Raw genomic sequence first — 27566 nt, forward strand, 5'->3', positions numbered from 1 at the left:
GAGAAATGTTACACTAATAAAGGTGGTGGAAACAAAATTCTTGCTGAAGAGTCAGGAGTCAAATTACAGTACAGGTGCTACAACTTTGGCAGCAGCGATTCTCTACTCCAGATTTTCAACCGCACAGCACCATTTTATTTGGGAGTAGTTCAAACTTTTTAGATTTATCTTGAGCGAATTAAAATTCTCTTTGCTATAAGTTATACCCTCGCCCTTGCTAGATCTCACTTATTGGCAAAGTTAGCAACAAGTACGCTGGAAAAAAAAACGAACAATTAAGGAATTGAACTTTTGGAGAAGCAATTAAGAAACACAAAGAACGACGGATGTTTGCAATTGATGCTATTTTGAATTTTCAATCATACTGATATTTTTGTTAATGAGATATAGAGCAAAGAATGGTTGCTGAGAACCAGCTTGGTGTCCATAATCTGAATGGCTGAATGATCACAATGTCCCAGTTCTCCTTGATGTGTCTACTTTAATTCACCCTGCCAAGTAAACGGTCTACCCAAACGGCTTCTATATGCTACACTGTCAGCACAACTATATGGAATTCTTTACAGACACACAACAAACAGACATCACTATTTCATACTTGCTGTTTATAGATTATACTTACAATCATTCAATTTTTGCTTTGCACCGAAGACCACATTATTTCGGAAAATTCAGAAATAGACTTCTGAAAATAGTTTTGCAATTTGCTAAAAAATAAACTACCAACTTGCAACTACCAATGTTCAAGGTGGAAACTAGAAGTTGCCACTTGCGACTATCACATGCAGCCTCGCCTCACACAACTATAACTATGTCCGAACAATTAAATTAAGTGTGAGTAAAACAAGTTTAAAGGGAGCACAGGAAACAGGGTCCCATTGAGTGGGAAGGACTCTGACAAGCCAGATGCCCAACCATTGGCATGTCTGAATAGTCTTGAGCTTCTATTTTCAATATTCCTGAGGGAATAGATATGTATTTTTTATCTGCACTCCCTTTCCACATGTTGGGTGCCAATTTCCACATTCCAGTTGAATTTATACAGTTGACTGAAAAACGTAATAATACTGTACAATATCAAAGTAAAACAATTAAAACTATTGTGGGATAATAATAGGAATAACATACAGCCAACAACTCTGGCACCAGCGTTCTGAGCATGCTAGCTAATCAGAGTTTTAATGTTTATCCATTGCCTTAATCATTATTCTTTGTTGCCGTGGAAGACTGCAACCTTCACGTGGTCCGCCCTGTTTCAACTAATGCAATCAACCCGGCGTGCACAATCAAATAAGATCAAATAGAACAAGTTGTCCAACAACTTTAGGCTGTGCACGCCATATGCAAGAAGACGACTATTCCTTGTACACTTTGAATATAACAATGTAATAAACATCATGGGTGGTGAGCAACTATACAATACAGCCAAAATTGTGGGTATTATTACTGGTGAGATAAAGTCCCCAAAATCCGTGGTAAATATGGAATATTGCTGAATTTAATTCAGAGAACAAAATAAAAGCCTGGCTAAATTTTGAAACTCAACTCTAAAAGATCTAATTACTATTTTTATCTAGAATTTTACTTATGAACTGCTCAGATATCTATTCTAATTTCTCTCAGCAGATAAGCCGGCAGAAAAATGTACCAAAAATTCAATTTATTAATCTTTCAAAGTAGTGCAAGGTTCAACTGGAACAACTACAAGAATTATACCAAAGTAATTTTCTAAGTTATATAAATAGCAGCAAGAATGCCAACTTTTTAAATAAACTATCTGGACATTGAATTATTTTTGTGTATACATGCCTCTAATATTTGACACATGGTCACAATTACAGTAAACCAAATTATAATTGGAAAATATGCCAAAAACTGCAAGTAAAAGGAAGTCAAACTTCCTTCAATAAGTGTCACAAGTCTCTGTTTTTGCACATGTTACTGGAATATTACCAGTTCGAATAAAACCGTTTTAACATTATAATTGAATATTTAACCCCAAGCAGAAAACGAGCAGCCCAAACATCGTGCACTTCAAATACCCAAAGATCTCAGGACGTTATTTTTAGCACCAAGGAAGCAAGAATTCCCTTCAAATTTAAAGGATAAAGTAGATTATTGACCAAGAAGAGGTTTTCAATAAAAATGGAAAGCACACTTTAATTCTAGGTTCATCTCAGTTTGTTTATACTTTATAGGAATTCTTCTGAAAAAACTAGGTGCATAGACTTTATCTGCTTCTATCAAAACCTCCCTTCCAAATAAATGAGGGGCTTTAATACAATACAACAAAGAAAATCCTTCTGAGAAATGACAACCGTCCACTGCAGGAGTCTGAAACGATTTAATATGAATCAAATAGAATTCATTTTCACTAAAGCAGACATTTTTATTTGAGTGGGATCCTAAAATGTTGAACAATTATTAGTTTTCAGCTGCTGTTCTGTCAGACACGAGGATTTGAAAATATCCAGAGTGAAAAATTAATTATAAATATCTTCTCCAAATTTCTAGTCACCAACCAACATCCACAGAGCATTTCAATCACAAAACAACTACATTCTTGAAGAATTAGCAATTAGTCATTATCATTTTTTTTTACTTGCGTTTCAAAATGTTCTTTACTTTAGAGATGCATCAAGGAAGCATGCCCTTTAGCCCATTGTTTCCACGCTGACCATTTTGTCTCACTTTCCCATCCACTCCCTACACATAGAGGTCAATTAACGTACAAGCCAGCATGTCTTTTGGGATCAAGCCTCTTCTTTCAGGTAACTGAGCCAGCACTACCTGGCTTTGCCAGAAAACACACATTCCTGTCACCAAGTGTGCGAAAATTATTGGATAACTTGTAACTTGGCTATCTTATTGGGCCAGTCCAGCATAGCAAGACGCCATACCAGTATGCCCAGGACTCCATTCTCCACATATATCAAAATAAATTCCCACAACTGGATCTCTAAACCCCTAGTGTTGGATCTTGTATAAAAAAAAGTCACTTCAACAAAGAATCTCACAGATAATTATGCTTTAAAAAGAAGCCACACAAGACTTATGGATCATACGTCGTGAGTACTTATTTCCCCACCCTCCCATTTAAATTGACAGCAAAATATTATGTGAAATCCAGTGTAGACGAGGTAAATGAAAATAATTCAGAAATCACCCCATATACACAGATAAATTAATTTTCACAGGGATTTTTCAATCTGTTTTTTGTGAGACGTGAACATCGTTACAGAGGCCAGCATTTACTTTCAGTCGCTAATTTTCCCATTAACTGAGTGGCTTGCCGGGTTATTTCCGAAAGCATTAATGAGTGGTCAAACCATTTGGCAGCCTGGGGTTACAGATGAGGCAGACCAGCGAAAAGCAGCAAATACTGCAGACGATGCTGATGTTGCTTTACGGCTCGAGCAACTTGGGTTCAATTTAAATTCATCACAAAATCAATAGATCAGGTCCTTGGATATGTCCAGAAATCTATTCACTATGGTTTTTCTCTAATTTTACTCCCTATAATTTTTTTTCCTTGACAAACTCCTTCATAATTTTTGGCTTCTCCACAACTTCCAGGAATTTGTGTCATCTCCCCCTTACCGCATGTCGCACAAACAGTCAACTTAAGTGTTCACACTATTGATTATTAAACACAGAACAAACTCAAGATAGAAAACTAACAATAGACACTCCGCCCTACATACCGTTTGCATATTCATAGCTACTGACTCAACAGTCTACACACAATCATGAAATAAGGGTGTTTGAAATAGATTTAATTAGGTAGTTTTATTTTAGCTCAGTTCTTACACCATTGTTGTTTGTTTTGAATAGAGTAAAAATTGAAAGCACGCAAGATTACTCAAAATCCAAATTAACAATCCCAGTTGTTATCAGGCAACTGAGAGCGGTCCCAAGCTACAACCAACCTCATTGGTGACCCTCAGACAATCCATAATCGGACTTTACTGGACTTTATCTTGCACAAAATGTTATCCTGTATCTGTACACTGTGGACGGCTCAATTGTAATCATGCATAGTCTTCCCGCTGACTGGATGGTACTGTACCTCGGTACACGTGACAATAAACTAAATTAAACTAAATTAGATCATTTTGTGTATTTATTTTGGAAAGATAAGTTTCACTAGCATGTTATACTATTGATGTTTATTTCTAACCTGAAACTTGAGTACACATTCAAATATTTGGTACAAATGGGGATTTATACCTTGGATAATAGGCATATGTATTCATGTGTATTTTATAACATGATTCTGAATGATTTTATTATGCCAGATCACGTTGCAGCTTTAGCAATTTTTGCAATGGTCTTCAGTAAAGACGACTAACAAGCAAACTTGATATTTTCAAATTTGGTATTTTGTAGTCACTGGAGAAATGGAATTATATTTTATCATGAAAACAGACATTCTAATCCAACATTTATAGATTGTCTTTCTGTCTAAATTGAGCTTCCAGTTGCAGGTCATTGCAACACCCCCACTCATTGCCACACTGACTCGTCTGCCCTTGGTCTTCTCCACTGCCATGGTGAAGCCAAATACAAATCACACTGCATATTTTGCTTGGGCAGCCAATAACCCAATAGTATGAACAACTATTTTTCTATTCTTCACCCATACCCTCGATGTTCCTTTTCCATTTTCACCTAGGTTCTTTGTTCTTTTCCGCATCTTTCCTCCCACCACACCCAAATCACCCAGACTCATTCCCTTCCCTCACTTGGTTCCATCTCTCTATCAACCACAATATTTATATCGCTCTATAAACAATCAGAAGAGATCTATCTGCAACAAATCTACACAGATTGAGTTATTTTACAAACTTGGAGAGATACTTATTTTACAGACTGACAGGTTTTCCCAAGTATGCACATATTTACAATGGATTCAGGTCAATTTGAGCAGCCTATTTATGAGAGTATTTGGACAATAAACGATTATGTTATTTACATGCAATATTTTCATTATTGGCATGCAAAGTTAGTATACTCCTGAGAAAATTTTTTTAAATCTTGAATTAGCTATTCTCAAGGAAAAACCTATGAATTCAGTTTACTTACGAACCTAAATTAGGAAGAGTTGGCCACTTTGCCCTTCAAGCCAAGAATCAAGAGTGTTAATTATCATATGTACCCACAACAGAACAATGAAATTCTTACTTGCAGCAGCATAGCAGGCCAGTAAACACAATGCACATAAATGACATACAACACACATTAAATAAATAACCCCAATATTAGCACACAAATAACCCCAAAGTACTCACTGAAACCAAAGATAGTCCATAGTTGAGGTTAGTGTTGTGTGATGTTCAAGAGTGTAATGGTTGTGGGGAAGTGGCTATTCCTGAATCCGGTGGTCATGCTTTTCAGACTGTCTTTGGTTGTAGCAAGAACTTCAGAGGGAGGGAGGGGGGTGGTGTTTTATGCACCAGCATTCTGGTTATTTATTGCATTTGTGTTGTATATTATCTTTGTGTACTGTATTTACAGGTTTATGGTCGAAATATGTTCCTTCTTCCCAATGTCAGCATTAAAATGAGAGCATGGCCAGGGAGATGTGGGTCTTTGTACATACCCTGCCATTTGATCCGATCATGGCTGATCTGCCCCAGGCCTCACCTCCTCTCCCTGTGACAGATCTCGACAGTGCCCAGGACGCGATCTTTCAAATATTTACTTACGTTCTTTAAATGATCCAGCACCCTCCAGCAGGGAATTCTGGAGATTCACCTCTTTGAATCAAAATGTAAAAAGTAGAGATGACAAATTTCCTGACCACATCCTAACTTTTTCCTAGTATTCTTAGATTACTTGAAAAACTATATTTGAAGTATTCACATTAAATATTAGAATAGTGGGTTGTGCATTAGTATTCCATCAAAAAGCTAATCAAATGTATCAAATCTTGACTCCTCCACCCAGCTCCAACACTTACAAGTCATAAAGGCATATACTTTGGTACTTCTCCGTCCAAACTAATCAAACCATACAGGACAGGAGGTACACAAGCCAAAAATAAAACATTATTTCGCTCATAGATGTTTTCCTTTCAGTTATATTGGTAATTAGCAAAACTGGATATGCAAAAGCTCTAAAAACTTCCATTTGTAATAGTCAAGAGTGAAGTTTGAAATGGCTTCCTCAATATGCAAAAGAAAATACTGAATCAAACTACAAAAGAGTATACACATTTCACAAAAAACAGAATCTGGATAGTTACTATCGCATGTAAGGATCCCGAGTATATTGGAACAGTTAAAAAGACGGAGGTTTCCAAATTAAACTACTAAGCTTTTCCCAACTGTAACTGTGCTAACTGTAGCTGTAGATAACAAATTTAAAATCAGTCCACACCTGTTGTGACACACCAGTCTATCAGTAGTTACTGGAAATGATGCATCAATCGTCAAGCTGCACCCTATTAGATAGGCGCCAAAATATATTTGGTTTCAAAAGGCTCTGTTTGAGAACTTAGTGTTCTAAATGAACAAAACCTGGTCAGAAATGTCATTGCGAAAGAAGAGCAGCACCCTCGACTATAAGCTTATTACATTCTTGTCAGTATTCCCTCGCAAATTAGATGATCCTTTTCATCGAGTAGTTTATTCTCTGTCCCACACTGGCTAACTTCACAGGTAGGAAACATCTTCTTGAGAAAATCTTTTGTATATCTGCTCAGAGTGTAAAGCCTTTATGTCAGAATCACTGTGCCACGTTGGATGTCAGCAGGGTGAACCATTAGAGATTATTGCCAGCACAGCAGCAGACAGCATGTGGTCTGATTAACATCAGCAGTTTGCTTTCTGCTTTTATTGTGACGTTCTGTCAAGAATTAAATCATTTTCAATACCCACTGCCTATTAAACATGAAAACAACTTTCTAGCCTCATTAGAAAATGGACAATTACAAGTCCCCAGATGTACTTTGCTGAGGGGAAAAAAATAATGTAGACTATTTTACAGACATGAACTCTGCTTTAAACTGTTAGATTTACATGCTGAAAAATAAATTACGGGTTTCAATGAAAAGTTATAACAAAAATACATTTTATTTGATAAATCATTGTTTAAGCTGATAAACAAGGATTTTCATTGAATTTTTTAGCCACCAATATTTAGCCACAGATCTTACTCAACATATAATTATATCAAAACTTTAAAAATCATTTAATCCACAGGAAATTAGAAATTATTGCTCTAATTCGAAGTGTACAGCTTGGATAACAACCAAATGAAGGAGTTCTGGACCAAACTCGCCATCAGTCTCATCAGGGTTACGTTTTGACCGCAACCTTACAACCTGGTACAACAAACAAGCATCATACTAGCAGCTTTCCCAATCAAGGGCCACCACCTCCTTCAGGATATCATTCAAAGGGACTCAAAGAAGAGACCAATAACACCGGCCCATGTCGAGAAAGGTAAATTTCTACACCCAAAATATGACAACAGTGAGCCACTTAGTGCAGGACTAAGAGATTATTCCTTTGGGCAGGTACTGGAAAATGGCTGGATGACAATGAAAAATAATTTAGTGTCAATGAGTCAGTCACAGAACATGGAAACGGGCCCTTTGGCCAAGTCTGACCTATCTACACTAATCCTCATTTTCCTCTTGCATCCTTATCAACCCCTCCTCCCTATACTTGAACCAATTTACAGCAGCCAATAAATCTACCAAACATCCATGGCAAGTGGGTGGAAACTGGGGCACTTGGAGGATGATGTCCAAATTCCACCAAGATAGCACCCAAGGTCAGATTGAACATGTTGCTGGAGCTATGTTACCCACGGTAGACACAAAATGCTGGAGTAAATGCTGGAGCAAAGGAATGGGTGATGTTTTGGGTCGAGACGCTTCTTCAAACTGATTCTTCAGTCTGAAAAAGGATCGCAACCCGAAACCTTCTCTCCAGAGATGCTGCCTGTCCCGCTGAATTACTCCAGCATTGTGTCTACCTTCGATTTAAATCAGCATTGCAGTTCTTTCCCACACACACTGTGTTATCCACCATGTATCTGTGCCATTCTCTGTGCCATTCTTGTGTGCTGTTCCTTTCACAACTTATGCATAATTTATAGATACACAGGGATTTTTGGCCCTGGTTGATCAAAATGTCTGGTGCATACATAATGCAAAACTCTGCGTAACTATGCCAACAGCTTACAATCCCTCCCGAGGGGTTCAATTTTTGCAGACATCTATAAGTTGATTTTTTACATCAGAAAATACACAATCATATGATATTTTAACTGCACCTCCACAGTATTGTAACGAATGGTACCAAAAATACACAAGACTGATGTGAGGGAATCATTTCTAGATATGGAGAGTGGGAAGAGACCAATTTCGTAAGAACAAACATATTTAGGCACAATGGACTTCTGAATTGAATATCATAGGAGATTGTTTGTATATAAGGGAGATCACATCAATGTTGGTAACACAGGACAGCCTGTATAGATTTACTTGGGCATGGTGATCACGAGTAAATTTTGCGGGTAAGATGCTGAAACCTATTCTCAAGGAAGTGGTAACAGGACTGTAAATTTTAAGTAGTTCACTAGCTTCTAAAGACTTCTAAAGTCTGAAGGGTCTCGATCTGAAACGTTGCCTTTTTCCTTTGCTCCATGATGCTGCCTCACCCGCTGAGTATCTCCAACATTTTTATCTAGCTTCTAATCAAAATCCCTTTATAACCAATTTAACCCATGTAATACAAATAGTATTCCCTAATTCATCGATCACTTTATATCCAATTTGTGGTATGGAAACATGATTTATAGCAGGACTCCATACTTGTGATTGATGGAGTGCAGTGTTCGATCACTAGATGGTGGGTTTTGCTAACAAGATCTTAAGCAAACAGCACCACTGAGATGGTGCTGAATCAATGTACGGGTAAGAAAGAGTGGTCAAAAAAAGGCACAAGGTACTGGAGTAAATCAGCAGATCAGGCAGCACCCCTGGAAAACATGGATTGGTGACGTTTTGGGTCAGGACCCTTCTTCAGACATTATAGAGATAGAGCGGTGCCTGGTTGAGTGATGCTGCAACAATGAGTGGTCTCGCTCAACGTCAACAAGACCAAAGAAATAATCGTTGACTTCAGAAAGGAGAAGTCGGGAGAATTAGCAACATTTTTGTAGAAAGCATTCTTAACCCGCATGATAGTAAATCTTTGAATTCTTTATCCATGAGGGCAGAGAGACCTTGGTCATTGAGCATGTTCAAGAATTATTAGACTTTTGATATTAAGGGAATCAAAAGATATGGAGTTACGGCAGGGAAAGGTCAGTCACAACTTCCTTAAAGGGTGAGCAGGCATAACAAATCTATTCCCAACTTTTGCTTCTATTTCTAGGGAACTATCCTTGGATTCCATATCTTCACAACAACTTTAGATTTTGTATGTAATCACCAGGTCTCAAAAATGGAAACTAACCTCTTTTTAACAACCTGCATTAAAATATACTTTAATTCAAATAGATATTCCTGGATCCCATACACATCAGTCATGGAGCAGATCAACTCCGGCCTCCTAGATAACCTCGTCTACTGCTATCTCTCTGGACCTACACTCACCCCCATTATCTGGCCAATAGGGACAACTACGGCTGAATCCTATTAATTGACTATGGCTCCGTCTTCAATATTATAATTCCAACTAGACAGATCTCCAAACCCCTGGATCTGGGACTCTCAGCAATCCTCTCTCCAACTGAATCTTAATCCATGATTATTCTCAACACTAGCTGTGTCCTCAGCCCTTTACTACAGTCCCTATACACTCTCATATGTGCAGCAAAATTCTGTTTAAATTCCATTTGCAAGTTTGTAGATGACAAATCAGTTGTCGGCCAGTCCCCGGACAATGAAGAGACAAACTACAGGACAGAGATAAAGAGCCTAGTAACATGGCATTGAGACAACCTCTCCACCAATGTTGGCAAAATGACAGAGTTAGTCACTGACTCCAGAAATTGGGTGGAGTACATGCTCTATAATCAATGGTGCTGAAGTGGAAATGGTCAAGACATTCAAATTCCTAGGTGTAAATATCACCAACATCTTGGTCCAATCATATTGACGCTATGGCCAAGAAAACACACCAGCTTCTTCAGAAAACTAAGGAATTTTGCCTTGTCTCATATGACTCTTACCAATTTCTAAAAATGCACCACAGAAAGCAGGCTATCAGGATATATCATAGCTTGATTTAATCTACCTAAGACCACAAGAATTTACAGTTGTGAACATAGTTCACCATGCAAACCAGCCTCTCGCACATTGAATCTATGTACATTTCAAATTGCTCGGAACAGCAGTCCACAAAATCACACTCCGGTCATGCTCTCTTTTCCTCTCTCTCGTTGGGCACAAAATACAAAAGCATGAAGAACACATATTACCAGATTCACAAAAAGCATCTTCCCTGCTGTTATCGACTCTTTCATAAGTGAACAATGTGTTCCTGCTCCCAATCTAACTCATTGCTGCCCTTGCATTTTTTTGTTAGATGCACTAACAAAACTAACACTAACTTACTCTCCAGTATAACACAATATTCTGTACTCCATTTTCTTTCTCGTTTTACAATACCCGGTGTACACATGTATGGTATGATTTGCCTATACACCACGCAAAACAAAGTTTTTCCCTGAATCTCAGCACACGTGAATAATGCGAGTCGATCGTCATCATACGGGACAGTGATGCAGTTTTTTAAAGCAGTGAAGTGACCTTGAAGTTTCCAAAGCTAAGCTTTGCTGTTTGGGAATTTCCAAACATATGTCATGTGTTAGATATTTAAACATTTTAGCCAAAGACTTGGCTTTAGCTTGGGTATCCAAAGCTTCTGACAGGGGCACTGTGCTGCTCTTATACAAGTGAACATAAGATGCTCGTCCAGCAGATATACTTCAGAAGATAGGCACAAAAAGCTGAAGTATCTCAACGAGTCAGGCAGCATCTCTGGAGAAAAGGAATAGGTGACATTTCGGGTCGAGAAGGGCCCCCGACCAGAAACGTCACCTATTCCTTTTCTCCAGAGATGCTGCCTGATCCTCTGAGTTACTCCAGCTTTTTATATCTATCTTAGGTTTAAAGCAGCATGTGCAGTTCCTTCTGGACAAAGATGCACTTCAGTTCTCTTACTTTTTATCTTTAGCCGTTTTAAAATGAATAGCTTGCCCTCTGACTTTTGTTCAATGACTCGGAAACTTCCAAAGTACTGTGAGTTGAACACTTGCCTGAACATCTCTGGTGGATTAAATGGTCAGCCTCTAGAGAAGGAGACTGTGAGAAAAGAAGGCAGATGGAAAGTTCCAATAGTATGTAGTCAACAACACCGATGTGACATCTTCAAAACCCATGTTGTTCTGTTACAAATTGCCATTCACTGTGGACACACATTTTTAAATGGTGGAAAAGTGTCACTAAATGACATGGATTATCTTGCTGGGACTGTACAGTTCCAGTGGCAATATTCTCCCAGGAAAAAATAAACTTAAGTGACTACTTTTTTGTTATGATATTCCAAATTCATCACATATTCCATTCAATTCTGTCTCAGTTCACACCAGCTGTGTAGATCAATTGTACTTAAGTTTGGAACCACAAAATCCTTTATTGCTGTAAAATTTGAAAAACAAATTATGATTTGAAATTTCATCTGACCAGTTTACTGAAATCTAAACAATAAAATGACCACATGAAGAGTGAAAGCAGAAAAAATCTTCTTTTCAAGGAGCCACCATGTCCATGAGAAAACTAAGCTACTGCATGATGGATCTTAATAATTAAATGTGAGCCTGCTATTATGGATTTATTTTGTATAATTCATAACGTCTTACAACTACTTTGCAAATAACTCTTGAATTTGTAACAGATCTGAAAATATACTTCACACTTGACATTAATCTATAAATCTGTAATGTCCCACTGAGATCCAAGTGTTAGGAACACATAAGTACGTCAGAAGAAGGGTCACGACCCGAAACGTCACCCATTACTTCTCTCCAGAGATGCTGCCTGTCCCGCTGAGTTACTCCAGTTGCTGCCTGTCCCGCTGAGTTACTCCAGTTACTGAGTTACTACTTTGTATCTACCTTCGATTTAAACCAGCATCTACAGTTCTTTCCTACACATAAATGTGAAATATGTACAACACTGATCAAATTGATGAATTGAATGTAATAAAAGCAGTTTATTGTGCTGAATGTATCCTATATTTTAGAAAAGTAAATAAAATATTGTAGCTTATTCTGTATTTATCTTGAGTAGCCATATTATAACAGTTTCCTCCCTATCCAGATTTGGGAAAAGATTTTTTAAAGAATGAAAGACTTTGAACGTCAATAATATTTGAGTGGCTGATTATCTGTCCCAAGTCACTAGAGCACATTTACTTACTATTCTTGGGAGACAACAAAATGAAATTGTTTGATAAACTTACAATATCAACAAACATCAGTTTTCTTATAACTATACTATTCCATATTAACAACATTCTGCGGGTTGATCAAAATTGGCATAGAATGAAAAATATTAATGTTAGCAATGTAATCTTGGAATACAGATTATGCCTCCACCACACTTCCAAAAGCATTTGGTTGTCTGCATATGAAAACAAAAAATTACTGCAGGTGGTAGAAACCAGAAATAAGAGCAAAAATGGTGGAAACACTAAGGTCAGACAATATCTGTGAATATAGAAAAAAAGTTAAGATTTAAGGTTGAAGACCCTTCATCGGAACTGACAAAAATCTTTAACTTTATATATAAGCTATTTCTACCCATTTCTCTATTCACAGATGCTGCCCGAGTTGCTGAATGCTTCCAAAATGTTCTGTTTTTATTATTTGTTGTCTGCATAGTAACTGGGGAGTTCCAAGGATGTGAAAGTTATAAATGTGTACTTTTTACTTAAATTATTCTTTATGGTCATGCTCCATAAAGTACTATTTTACAGTCACCCAAAACTGATCATTATGTTTTTTACTCTTAATCTCAGGAGACACCATTCCTTGGAGTTCCTGAAGGAACCTCCGTTGATCAGTAATGTCTGTTTTTAATTCTCAGCAATTCTTATTCCCACCCCTGCCATCTTTGTCTCTAAAGAAGTTCATTTCTAGCACAACACTTCTCGAAGAAGCTACCTAATATCTCGTGGGCATGTCTCATTTCAAATTCCAGACAATAATTGCTACCAGGATAAAAGATTATAACCCTAATATCTGGCAAGAATTGGTATTACATTCCACTTGTCAGAAACAGTTGGTTGCAGTTTTGAGTTCCTGATCTATACCATGAAATACATTCAACCAGTGAATTGCAGTTTGCAGAATGACCAAAGACATACATTTAAAGTACTGAAAGCATGAAGTGTGAATTTAAATGACACTTGGTTTTATAGACATTTACGTTTCACAAGAACGTTTCTCCAGAGATGCTGCCTGTCCCACTGAGTTTCTCCAGCTTTTTGTGTACATCTTCGGTTTAAACCAGCATCTGCAGTTCCTTCTTACACACAGTAATCACAAGCACCTTTAAACGTATTAAATTTCAGTAGCCAAACCATATTGAAGCATCAATTTAAGCCACTTTCATAGCTAAAAATACTTTAATCTGCATACTGTCAAAACAGCAGTTTCAGAGCAAAGTTCAGGAAATAACACCAAGCACTATATCTTTGAAATATTTAAGAATGAATGGCAGATGCTGGAAAATCGAAGGTAGACAAAAATGCTGGAGAAACCCAGCGTGTGATGCAACATCTATGGAGTCAAGGAAATAGGCAACGTTTCGGATCAAGACCCTTCTTCAGACTGGAGAAGGGTCTCGACCCGAAACGTTGCCTATTTCCTTCGCTCCATAGATGCTGCCTCACCCGCTGAGTTTCTCCAGCATTTTTGTATAACTTTGAAATAAGTAGCTAACTAAATATTCTAAAATTTAAAAATATCATGGTACCTTAAAAACTCATTTTAATGAGAAAGATCATTCAAGCTACACTTCCACGTCTTAACTATCCCTCTATTCTTGTTATTCTGCCCTTTCTCTTAAATGCTGCCAGTACAAGAGTTCACCTAGACACAGTAAATGATAGGCCATTATATTCTCCCTACTTCAAATATTGTGGAAATGCTCTTCTTGTTAGTAATATATTTATTTGGCATTTATGACACAGGAACTCACCAACGACACACACGCCCTCCCAGGATCAGGGAATAACAGTGATCTGATGACTAACCACGTATTTCCATCACTCTTAATCACATTGTTTTAATTCCACACATGCTATAAAAACAATGATTAAGTTGTAACTGGAACAGTGTATCTCCTTCAAGCCACAATACAGTAGCAAGTTTGTGAAGATCCTAAAGGGAGCAAGGAAAAGATTGAATGGAATATCGCCTAGGTTGTGGATTTCAGCTACAAAGTTGGACTGGTAAAGGAGTGGTTTTTGGACCAGAAAATATGATAGAGGTGTAAAGGGTCAGATTTAGTTAGGGCAAACAGTGAGAAGCTCTTCCCATATTGGGTTGGTTCAAAGACTGCTGAAGCACAGTATTAAGTAACAGGTATGAGGGGGTATGTTATGATAGAAAGCAGAGTGGAAAGTTGGGGACAAAGGTGAAGGGGAACTTATCTTGTGTAAAGAAAGGTTGTTATAATGTAAATCTGACTATAAGAGTGGTAGTATCAAAGACTATCGGGGCTTTCAATGTGGAATAAGATATGCAATTCAGGAAAATGTGTACATATGCAGAGGGAAATAAACGTGACTGAATTACCCTTCAAACAGTTGGCAGTTACAATTCCACCATTCTATACATTTACCATTTTAATGAAACAGATAGACAGGAAAGCCAGAGTCAATGTGTGCATCCGCCTTGTTTTGCCTTCTGACCCACCATACTTCATTTCTCTCCCACAAAGCTTTATCCAGACATGTGCTTAAGGATTGTTGAATTGTCTAACCTTGTGGTAGTTGTATAATAATCAGTTTGTCCAAAAATGGCTTAGACAGGCTGGAAAAGTTCCGTACTAAATAGTTTTCGGGAAGAGACCCGAAGTGGTTAGTTCCGCCCAACATGCTATTATATATTTCAAGCCTTCTACTCCATGCTCCTAATCAAGTCAAAGTGCTGAACTTTGCTCTATCACAGCTCCATCCCACGCCACACACAAAATTCAAACACCCACAAGATTCAACCAAACAGTAGCCCGCATCCTTTTCCTCCTCCACGGCCAAGCCGCAGCCTGCGATAACTCCATTAGTAACCCGGAAACAATGCAGGAGTCACTCTCCGATCTGTCCTGGCATTTCACTCCCATCTCCAACCTGTTCTGATGTGGCCGGTGCCTGCTCTGCTCGGCCCTGCCCCACCACCGCCCAACACTGTTCTAAGCCGCCGTCTTCTTCCTCTCCCTCCTGCATTGATCCAGGCCCGGGACCAGCTCGATCCCCAGGACCCGTCTCCCCGGCCGGCCGGCTAGCGATCAGCCGGCGCCCAACAGCCCCAGCCCCGCCGCTCGCTTCAGAGGCTTCGGGCCGGCGCCCATACACGGCACAGCCAGGCCTGCCTGCCCGCTCCCGAGGAGAAATGGCGGTGCCGCCTTCACTCCAATCCAGTTCAATCACTGCAATGTCGGCTCGGCATACTTACAGCGACCAACCCGTTCATTGAAAACTACTAAAAGGCGTGTGGTTCCGAGCAGCGATTCCAACACACACCGCCTCGTACGCAGCGTCACACGGTCTCAGGGCGACTGGCGGGTCCAAATCTCCGAGAGTCCACGACTTGATCCGAGGATTGCCGAGTGACGCCGGGCCTTTCCGTGTGATCCCGAGCGTTGCCGAACGACGCCGAACAACACAGAGCGTTTCCGAACGATGCCGAACGAAGCCTTGCGTTGCCAAGCGTCTTGGATTCTCAGGGGCAATGCTTCCCATCTCGAGTGCTGCCAAACCATCACTCTCTCTTTTACACAGAGAGTGGTGAATCTGTGGAACTCTCTGCCACAGAAGGTAGTTGAGGCCGGTTCATTGGCTATATTTAAGAGGGAGTTAGATGTGGCCCTTGTGGCTAAAGGGATCAGGGGGTATGGAGAGAAGGCAGGGATGGGATACTGAGTTGGATGATCAGCCATGATCATATCGAATGGCGGTGCAGGCTCGAAGGGCCGAATGGCCTACTCCTGCACCTATTTTCTATGTTTCTAACGAACAACGAACCTGCCATATTAATTCACATCCCAAGCACCGCGTGGACCTAGCACCGGCCTCCGCCGTCGTCGAGTGCAGCAGCCGCAGGGAGAGACAGGCTCGATCACCCCTCATGTTCATTGAACGTGGACTTCTGGCCCACTGCCATGTTTCAACATAGAAAAATAGGTGCAAGAGTAGGCCATTCGGCCCTTCGAGCCAGCACCGCCATTCAATATGATCACGGCTGACCATCCAAAATAAGTACCCCGTTCCTGCTTTCTCCCCACCTCCCCTAATTAGCCCTAAGAGCTAAATTTAACTCTTCTCTTGAAAATATCCAGTGAATTGGCCTCCACCGACTTCTGCGGCAGAGAATTCCACGGATTCACAACACTCTGGGTGAAAAAAAAATGTCCTCACCTCAATACCTGCATCTAGCCCGTCCAATCCTTTAAGAATCTTATATGTTTCTATAAGATCCCCTCATTCTTCTAAATTCCAGTGAATATAGGCCCAGTCGACCCATTCTTTCATCATTTGTCAAACCCGCCATACCGGGAATTAACCTGCTGAACCTACGTTGCACTCCCTCAATAGTAATAATGTCCTCCCTCAAATTAGGAGACCAAAATTGCACACAATACTCCAGGTGCAGGGCCCTGTACAACTGCAGTAGGACCTTCTTGCTCCAAAACCCAACATGCCAATGGCTTTCTTCACTGCCTGCTTTACCTGCCTGACATCTTTCAGTGACTGATGTACAAGCACACCCAGGTCTCATTGCACCTCCCCTTTTCCTAATCTGACACCATTCAGATAATAATCTGCCTTCCTGTTCTTGCCACCAGAGTGGATTCTATCCACATTATACTGCATCAGCCATGCACCTGCCCTCTCACCCAACCTATCCAAGTTGCCCTGTAGCCTCATAGCATCCTCATCACAGCCCACACTGCCATCTAGCTTTATGTCATCCGCAAACTTGGAGATGTCACATTTAATACTCTCGTCTAAATCGTTAATATATATTGTAAATAATGAGTCCCAGCACCGAGCCTTGCGGCACCCCACTAGTCACTTCCAGCCAATCTGAAAAGGATCCGATAATTCCCACTTTTTGCTTCCTATCTGCCAACCAGTTCTCTATCCATGTCAATACCAAAGAGAGATCAAAGGTGATAAGAGCTCAAAGAAAATGTATAGATCATTGTTAGCTAGGAGAAGGTGACAACGAACTATACAGAGATAACATTTAATCGGGGACAGTCAAACTGGTCGGCAAACTAGGAAAGGAAAGGGAAAGCAAGGGTTTCTCAAAGTTAGAGAAGTCAATATTTATACCACTGGGGTGTAAACTGCCCAAGCAAAAAAATCTTCCCATATGCACTGGGCCTCACTTTGACAGTGGAGGAGGCCTAGGAGAGAAAGGTCAGTGTGGAAATGGGAGGGGGAGTTAAAATATTTCGCAATCTGAAACGTCACCCATGCCTTCTATCCAGAGATGCTGCCTGTCCCGTTTAGTTACCCCAGCATTTTGTGCCTATCTTCGGTGTAAACCAGTTCTTTCCAATACAACAACCAAAAAAAAGCTGGGGGGCTCAACAGGTCAGGCAACATCTCTGGAGTACATGGGTAGGCAATATTTCAGGTTGGGACATTCTGCAGACTGATTGTAGTAGAGGGGAGAAAGCTGGAAAATCTCAGCTACTACAATATCTGAATAAGAGTCCCAACCTGAAATGTCATCTGTCCATTCCCTCCAGAGATGCCCACTTGAGCCGCTGAGTTTCTGCCACACTCTATTTTTTGCTCAAGATTCGAGAGTCGAGAGTGTTTTATTGTCATATGTCCCAGATAGAACAATGAAATTCTTACTTGCAGCAGCACAACAGAATATGTCAACATAGTAGATTGTAAATAATATAACAAATGAGGAAAAAAGGTTCAGTGTGTGCACATACACACACACATGCATAGGTACTCTTAAAAACAAACAATAATAGTGCAATAATAATAATAATAGTCTATGTAGTTCAGAGCTAATTTGAGGTTGTAGTGTTTAATAGCCTAATGGCTGTAGGGAAGATGCTATTCCTGAACCTGAACGTTATCGTTTTCAAACTCCTGTACCTTCTTCCGATGGCAGGGGTGTAATTAATGTATGGCCAGGGTGGTATGGGTCTCTGATGATGCTGGGTGCCTTTTTAAGGCAGTGATTACGGTAAATATCTTCTCTGGTGGGGAGGTCAGAACCCGTGATGGACTAGGCAGTGTTCACAACTTTTTGCAGTCTTGCAGTCTTCTTCACTCCTGCGCATTCAAGTTGCCGAACCTTGCCGTGATGCATCCAGTCAATATGCTCTCTACTGTACATCTTAAGAGGTTCAAGAGAATCCTCCCTGACATACCGAATCTCCATAATCTTCTCAGGAAGTTGATGTGCTTTCTTTATAATTGCATCAGTGTGCTGGCTCCAGGAAAAATCTTCAGAAGTATGCACGCCCAGGAATTTGAAGCTTTTGACTCTCTCCACCAACGTCCCGTCGATATAGACAGGTTTATGGGTCCTCTTCCTTCATCTTCCAAAGTCCATAATCAGTTCCTTGGTCTTACTGACATTGAGAGCCAGGTTGTTGTCCTGGCACCATTTGGTCAGTCGATCTATCTCACTTCCGCACTCTGACTCATCACCAGATTCTCTGATACTCTGATTCCAACTTGGCAGTTCCTCGTGTCTCCAATTTGTTGGAGGAAGTCAACGGGTCGAGCAGCATCTGTGATGAAAAAGCAACTGTTGACAATTTGGGTGGAAGCTCTGCAACAGGATAGAATGCAGCATCTACACTTTCACGTGTCTCCATTATGCTTGCTCCAAGCATGCCTGCTATTGGGACACCATTCCCTTCTCCCAGTGCTTGAAATATAAATTGGCTCCTAACTTTTACTCTCCATCCCATTCCCACGTGGATCTTTCTGTGCCCTGCCACAATATGAGCCCAACATATACTTCCACAATTTAGTGTAAACGGTATAGGTAGATGTTTTTTTAGCTGGCTACCAGGCTCCTGCACATCATTAGGAATGTACCCATGGTGCAACATGAATACCTGTTTCCATTCTGTCAGTGCAAATGCTGACGTTATGGGTTGAAGTTTCACGCCATAGATTTGTGCAGTAATATTGGTTGTCACATCTATGGACAACAGTATGTAGGATGGTTGAACTGTGGAACACGTTATCTGAGTAGGTCGTGGAGGCAGGGTTCTACAGGGTGCTGGTAAATGAGCTTAGTATAGATAAGCACTTGAAGATTGGCATGGATATGGTGGGCGGCAAGTTCTGCCTTTGCTAAATGAGCTATGAAATGCTGCCTGACCTGCTATGTTCAGCACTTTCTGCTAAATGTTATACTTACAGTATCTGCAGAATTTTTTATATTCATTTTTTAACTTCCTATCTGTGTCACTTTTAGATTTTATTTCATACTGTAAACTTGGATTATTGCAATTAGCTTTCTTTGACACTTTGTGCTCAGACCACACTGGCTATCTTTGATTTTTCTTTTTATCACAAAAGCTCAATTCTTGAGACTATACCAACAACTAACATTAGGCCAACTGATCTGTAATTACAATTTAATTTTCTCTACTTTCAACTAGGTGTCCCATTGAAAACCATCCACTATTCTGATATATATATATATATATATTGACAACAGCATTGTCTAATTGGAGGCGAACAAGCATTCCACGGTAACTTTAATGTTTGGTTTCATCCTGAACAAGGATGCTTGTCATAGTATGTTATTCTTTGCCACCTGCTCTGGCAGTTAGCCCAGGTCTTAATTCAGGTTGTTCTAAAAATCCAGGTGAGAAAAAAATACATTCTTTGTTCTTGTTTTTAAGTCCCACAGAACAGCACCTGTTTGTAAGGACATTTGCAAAGGACCTGACTTATTTATTCACCCTTTGGGCTTCTGTGATAGCACCTCTGGTTTTTTTTTTCCAGTCCTTTGATATGAGGTTTCTAGTCTGCAAACAACCTCATCTATCTAATATCATAATCAAAGGCCCAATATGTTTTGATCACCCCCCTGAAGATTTCTTCAGCATTCACTTTTGAATAATAACCGAAGAGTCAAATGTTACTTGCTGCATTTCACTCCATATAGTGTGAGGTCAGTGTGAGTTAATTTGTGAAGCGCAAGGAATTACCTTTTTATCTAAAAAATGAAATGTGGTATATTAAGGGGTGAGTATTACCCTTTTAACAAAACAGTGAAGTAACAATAAATAAATCACATTTAAAAACAATTAACAGAGTGGGGAAATTAAGATGGAAATAAAGATGGCACAGCAGTAGAGTCGCTGCCTTACAGCGCTTGCAGCACCTCAGACCAGGGTTCAACCCCGACTACAGGTGCTGTCTGTATGGAGTTCGTACATTCTCCCCATGACCGCATGGGTTTTCTCAGAAATCTTTGGTTTCCTCCCACACTCCAAAGACGTACAGGTATGTTGGTAAATTGGCTTGGTAAATGTAAAAATTGTCCCTAGTGTGTTGAGGATAATGCTACTATGTTGGGATAGCTGGTCGGCGTGAACTTGGTGGGCCGAAGGGCCTGCTTCCGCGCAGTATCTCTAAACTAAACTAAAATGCTGGAGTAACTCAGCAGGACAGGCAACATCTCTGGAGAATTGGAATGCGTGACGTTTCGGGTCGAGACCTTTCTTCAGACTGGAATGATGAGCTATTTTAATATTTTTCTACGGAAGGTGCAATGAGCAAAAAATCATTTAAGATTGGCTGATTCCCAATTGAATTAATTTTTTTTAATTGCCATGCGTCGTAGCCCAGCTGTTGATCTTTGTTTGAGTTGCCATGTTGATTAAAGTTTGCTTTGAAGCCAGAAGGTAAATTAGTTTGTGGAGCGCATTATCCTGATAAACTCAGCGGGACAGGCACCATCTCTGGAGAGAAGGAATGGGTGACGTTTCGTGTCGAGACGTCTGAAGAAGGGTCTTTGGTGATCCCCCAACCATTCCCCATATTAATTTCGTGCCTCCAGGGACCCAGTCCAATCTTTGCTATTTCATTTATTTTTATATACTTGCAGGAGGTTTGAAAATCCTCTCTAAATTATTTCTTGCCAGGTTACTTTAAATCTTCTAATTTATTATCACTTGTTTTTTGGTTATATATTGTTCCTCCCCAATCTAGCATGTTGATTTTAGTTCTTATAATATCGTGTGGTTAGCCATTGATAACACACTTTTCCTCTGGAGGTTTTATTTCTCAGTGAAATTTACATTTGCTGATAATTGTGTTTCTTTAAGGGATTGTTGTTTATTTTATGGTAAAGCTTTTAATTTATTTTGCCAATCTGTTTTAGCCAATTTAGCCACATTCTATAGAAACAAGGAACTGCAAATGCTGGTTTACAAAAAAGTACACAAAGTGCTGGAGTAACTCCGAGGGTCAGGCAGCATCACTGGAGAACGTGGAAATGTAACGTTTCAGAATGTCCCATCCCAAAACGTCACCTATCCATGTTCTTAAGAAATTCTGCCTGACCCGCTGAATTACTCCAGCACTTTGTGTACATTTTTAACCACATTCTACTTTTAATTAAGTTCAAGACCCTAGGTTCCAACTGAACTGAGTCCTTCTGAAACTAAATTTAAAATGTTATTGTGATATTCCCTTTAAAATGATACTATTCACATAATATCTATTTTTCTTGACTTTACTTCCAAACTCTATTAATTCATGCATGGCTGCAGTATTTTTTTTATCTGCCATTTTCCATCAGGTTGTTTTAGCTTTCATAGAGTGTTTACCACATTACCAACATTGTTTCATTTGTAACCTGCACATAAACAACACAAACTCAGCAAACCAAGACTACAAGTTTGAAAATGATGTGTGAATAACCCTGAAAAAATAGATTTTGTGCATAAACTTGCATCGTTTAGCACTTTTTATGTTTAAGTTCATAGCAAGATTGGCAATTTTAAATAGCCTGATTAAAATTGCAGGTTTATAATATTTGCTTTTCTTTATCAGTTTTAACCACGCGGCAGTCTCAATAATGTGGGAAATGTTAGAATATGGGTCAAATAGAGCTTAATGATTGTGTTCAAGAAGGAACTGCAGATGCTGGAAGATCGAAGGTACACAAAAATGCTGGATTCACCATGGTAACATCTGCCAAATGTGGTTAATCAAACATTTAGGTAAAACAGCTTCACACGCTCCATTCCTGTGGTTGCAGTTGTAAATAAACTATTTGTATTGTGGAAACTTACAAGAAGCCTCAGGGTTGCAGCTAGAAGTGTGTGCGCATGTATTAGATACTCAGTGCTCTGTCGTGCTTCCTGCACAAGGACATTAAATCTACCACATTGCTCACATGCCTACACTCACCCGATTGCAAGATCACATTGCATAAAATTTTGCATTAATACTACATTTTCCTGTAAATAGCCAATTGTTTTGATTTGTGAAATAAAAACAACCCTGGCTGAGGAACTCAGTGGGTCAGGCAGCATCACTGGAAGGAAATGGGCCAGTATGGAGAGGTCCTGACCCAAAATATTGTCTGTCTATTTACCTAAAGTTTTCACTGTACCTTGTGACAATTATGAAGTAACAGCAAAACTTCAATGTTCCTACATGGTAGTCTGCAACCCAATGGTCTGAACATTAAATTGCTATCTCCATCCACCTATTACCCACACATTTCACCACCAGATCCCATCCGCCCTTCATCTCTGCTTTGTGGTTCACCCCCCCTCTATACCAACCATCTTCTATCTTCATCTGACATCCATCAGTCTGAAGAAGGGTCTCGACCCGAAACGTCAACCATTCCTGTCCAGAGATGCTGCCTGTTCCGCTGAGTTACTCTCGCATTTTGTGTATATCTTCCATTTCACTCTCATCCCTGATGCAGGGTCTCGACCCCCCCCCCCCCTCCCTCCATCCATCCCACAGATGCTGCTCGACCCACTGAGTTCTTCTCATAGTTTGTCTTTTGCTCCAGATTCCAGCACCTGCAGTCTCTTGTCTCTCAATTTCTGAGTATCTTGTCCCTTATTCATGAACGGAACACTTGGGTTTTTAAACCATAAGCTTATTCTGTCGCCATTAAAGATTTCTATAAATGAACACCAAGGTCCTTTTCAAACTCAAGACACTTATAATTGTTCTTTATTTTTTCTGTTCTTAATTTTAGTTCAGTTGGGAATGTTTTCTATTTTTAGCAGTGTTGAACAGCATGTGTGAAGTGTATTTGTTAAAAACTCAGCCAAACCATGGGCCTTTTTTAAGCTCTTTCAAAGAATGGAAGTGTTTAAGCATGTAGCTTGTAGAATCAATGCACACATTTTACATTTGTCTACAATATAATGAAGGTGTTGCTGCAGAGAAGGAGTTACGTACCTACTTGCATAATTTCCACCATGCTCATTACTCCATTCTTCCCATGTTTTTGCTGCTAGTTTGCCATTTACTTTAGGGTATTTGTGAAAAGTAATAGTAAGATTAAAAAAGAACTTACCAGTTTGAAGTTTGATCTGTATTTTATGAGGAGTTACGATGAGGGATTACGCGAAGAACCCGCTCAGCGCGCATGCGCGGCATACTTCCAAGCAGCGGTGTGGAATCACAGATAGACACAGTTATTGAAGTAAACATAGTAAAGAAAAGGAGACATCAGTTATCAGTTTGACCTATATTATGAGGGTGGGAGCGGAGGGCACGTAATCCCTCATCGTAACTCCTCATAAAATACAGATCAAACTTCAAACTGGTAAGTTCTCGTTTAATCTTACTATTTTACTTCGGAGTCACGTGAGTGACTACGTGAAGACTTCAAAGCTCTGTGATTTCAAACCGTGTAACAGTTTTATTTCACTCACTGCCGAAGTTCTTGAGGGAGGAAGTATGTTATCGTAACCAACCAATGAATCTGTTTTTCGAGAAACAAAAATGGTATTTAGTAACAATAACAAATTAAATTGCTCCCCTGGGCTTAAATTAAATATTTGCAGTTTGTAAAAAATTTCTGCAAACAAGTCAGGTTTCGTCAACGGCTTATTGTAAAAATTTCTGAATGTCGTTTCCCTCGACCATTCTGCTGTCGTCAGAATATGGTCAACCAGTACGTCCATTCTTTCGGCCGTTGATGTAGACGCTGCCCTGGTGGAATGAGATTTGAACAAAGTTAGTCTATTCCGGCAGCCTTTAGTACCTGCTTGAGCCATCTTGCAATGGTTTGGCTCGTTACCCGGCCATGAGGTTTTTTGTGGCTGACCCATAAGGCTTTTTCACTCCCTCTGATGTTATAGGTTGTGTCTATATAATATAGTAGATAGGTCATGACACACAACCGCGGCTCTGGCGGGTAAGCCCGGAACACCACAACTGGATTGGCTATACCTGGCCTGCTCTGTTCTACCAGACCCTGGATGATGAACGAGATCTGGTCTGGGGTAGTCACCATGTTGTCCAGTCGCAATCGATGTAGTGACTGGGCCCTCTGAGTGGATACAAGTGCCATCAACATGAGCGTTTTCAGGGTAGTTTGTTCGAGGCTGAGGGATCTGGCTGGTGGCCATCCCCTGAGGTACGTCAGGACCACACTGACATCCCATAAATGGGTATACCTTGGTCTAGATGTTATAGATGCCCTTCATTAATTTGACCACCAGTGGATGGGATCCCATCGGCTGTTGTCCTGGTGCTGGTTTCAAATAAGCAGACAGGGCACTCCTTGCTGTGTTGACGGCACTGTAGCTGATTCCTCTTTGTGGTGTAGGTAGGCCAGGAACTCCAGTGCGTTGGTGACTGTTGCTGTTGCGTACGTGGTCCTTGTTTCCTGGCAGTACTTCTCGCATTTCTTGATGCTGGTTAAGTACTGCTTCTTAGTGGATGTTCGAAAGGGATGCTGACATGGTGTTGATGGTTTGTTCTGACAATCCCAGTTCCAGATAAGGTCTGTTTAAAACCCTGCAACCCATGAGTTTGATTTTCTCATGGCATGGGTGGCTTATGCCTGATATCAGGTGAGTTAACAACTCTGGGTCACTGGGGAATACCATCGGTGTTTCAACAAACATGCCATGCAGTACTGGGAACCATGGCTGTGTAGGCCAGTCGGGTACTATCAAACCCTGATGCAGAGTCCATCTGTATTTTTCGTAGTACCTGACTGATGAGGCAGAAGGGAGGAAAAACATAGAAGGAATTTCCCCAATCCAGCGTGAAGGCATCTATTACCGCTGCTGCCTCTGGGTCTGGTTCCCAAGCGACATGCATAGGTATCTGGTGATTTAGCCTTGATGCAAATAAATCGATATCTGGCGTGCCATATAGCTTGATAATTTTTGCAAATACTTTGGGTTTTACATCCATTCGATGTTGTCATTGAATTTGCGTGACCTGGTGTCTGCCACTGTATTTAGCTTACCTGATAGGTAAGTTGCTGACAGCCAAATATGTCTTTTTGACACACCATTGCCAAATTGTGTTGACCAATTTGTCGCATGATAACGATTTTATGCCTCCCATATGGTTAATGTAGGCCACCACCGTAGTATTATCCATTTGTAACCGTACATGCAGTGATGCATATTTGATGTATATGCTTTTAATCCATAAAAGGCACCCAACATCGCTAAATAATTAATGCCCCGTGTAAGTAGTAATGATGACTTTAGGTTAGTCCATCTACCACCTGTTAGATAATGATAGGGCTGAAACTATGCCAACTGTTTTGATATAGTTTCAGTGGGTAATTTCATGACCCGATCATAATGACCTGCATGATATTTTAATGCCTGTACCTTTGCTCTTTGTAGATTTTATAATGCAATGGTCCGAATTGTGTAGCCAGGAATGCTGCTACCATTTTCCCAATTACTCTTGCTACTTGTCGAATAGTTGGTTGCTCGTTGACCATTAAATTGTGGCATAATTGTGCCAATTCAACCGTTTTGTCTTTTGGCAAAGTTACAGTCATATGGACTGAATTAATTGTGAAGTCTAAGTAGTCCATGATAGTGGATGGCTTCAACTTTGATTTATCTGGATGTAAAACAAACCCCAGGGTTTCGAAAACTGTTTTGTAGCTGAAAAACAGCTGACATAGCCAATTCCATGGTCTTCTTATTAGTTTTGCCAGGGCTGGTTTTGGTATCTTGATGAATAACCTTGAGCTGACGTTACCCCATGGGGTAATGCTTTAACTGTCATAGTTGCCCCATCCAGGTAAATTTTAGGTATCTGCGTAGATCCTTTTGAATGGGTACTGAATAGTAAGCATATTTGAGGCCAATGCTTGCCATAAAGTATCCTTAGAAATTAGATTCCTTATTTTACATATTCTTGTAGGCACCAGACCCACCTACCTCCATGGATATGGGCATTTCTTCTGTCTCTTCCCAGACCAGCGAGTCTGGCGCGTTGTCTGACGTGGCGGTGATGTTGGGGGGTGGCGCATTTTCCATGGGGTCCTGCTCTGGGCCGTGGTCTAAAAGACTCCCGGGCATAAAAAAATGCGGTCCCCGAGCTTTCACCAGTCCCATATGGTAGACGTCGATTGGTGGACGCGATGGGTTGCTGCCGCTTGGGTATTGTATTTTTGGGGTTTGCTCGTCCTGGGGCCTGCCCTCATGAGGCCGAAAGTTTATTCCCATGAGGTTTTTTTTTGTTTTTTTGTTTTTTTTGCCAAAGAGCAGTGAGGCTGACTCAGTGGCTGGGATTTAGCACAACCCAAATTCGGGATTTAGGGCAGGTCTTATGATTTATATACAGAGGTAATTTATCTCTTTTTTTATTTGTCCCAACGTGCCCCCAGATTTGGCTGTTGAGTGCCGGCACTTTGAAGGACTATAATTCATTGGAGCTGTACATTTTAAGCCTTATTAATCACCTGCTCCTGTAGGTGCCTGTCGGAGAGGTGGTCAACGCTGGCCGTTAGTTTTTAGGCTCTAATGGCCTTCCTGCACGTGGGGTAGCCATGTAGCGGTCCACACACACCCATCAGCTCTTCCTGTTCCTGCACCCCTGGCATACTCCCGAATTCTTCAGCCAGCGACCCCCTCTTCATGACCAGCCCAGCCCTGGTCACCCCAAAGCTAACCACACTAAGGAGGAAGCGATGGGCAGTGCCTAGGCACTGTGGAGGGTATGCCTGAACCCTCCAGCGAGCCTGCCCCTCACGTAGCGTGTCTCGCAGGAGCTCCTGCTCCAGGAGCCGCTCCAGCGGCTCAGGCGGCTGTCTCTCTCCCATACGGGTGGAGAGACGTCCCCTCCGAC

The 27566-nt window shown here is 40.5% G+C and overlaps 1 protein-coding gene across 3 annotated transcripts in view; it reads right to left on the reverse strand.

The window, feature by feature from the left end:
* Positions 1-15882, reverse strand: part of LOC116988581 (protein tyrosine phosphatase type IVA 2) — a 67988-nt gene extending 52106 nt beyond the window's left edge. For 2 of the 3 annotated variants that reach the window (XM_033045424.1, XM_033045427.1), the window contains exon 1: positions 15703-15872. The gene's annotated coding sequence lies outside the window, so the exon portion shown is untranslated. Of the gene's footprint in view, positions 1-15702 lie in introns of all 3 variants that reach the window. The other variant, XM_033045428.1, reaches the window with a different exon arrangement.
* Positions 15883-27566: the final 11684 nt, after the last annotated feature.

This window comes from Amblyraja radiata, chromosome 27, assembly GCF_010909765.2.
Source record: "Amblyraja radiata isolate CabotCenter1 chromosome 27, sAmbRad1.1.pri, whole genome shotgun sequence".
Classification (NCBI taxonomy): Eukaryota; Metazoa; Chordata; class Chondrichthyes; order Rajiformes; family Rajidae; genus Amblyraja; species Amblyraja radiata.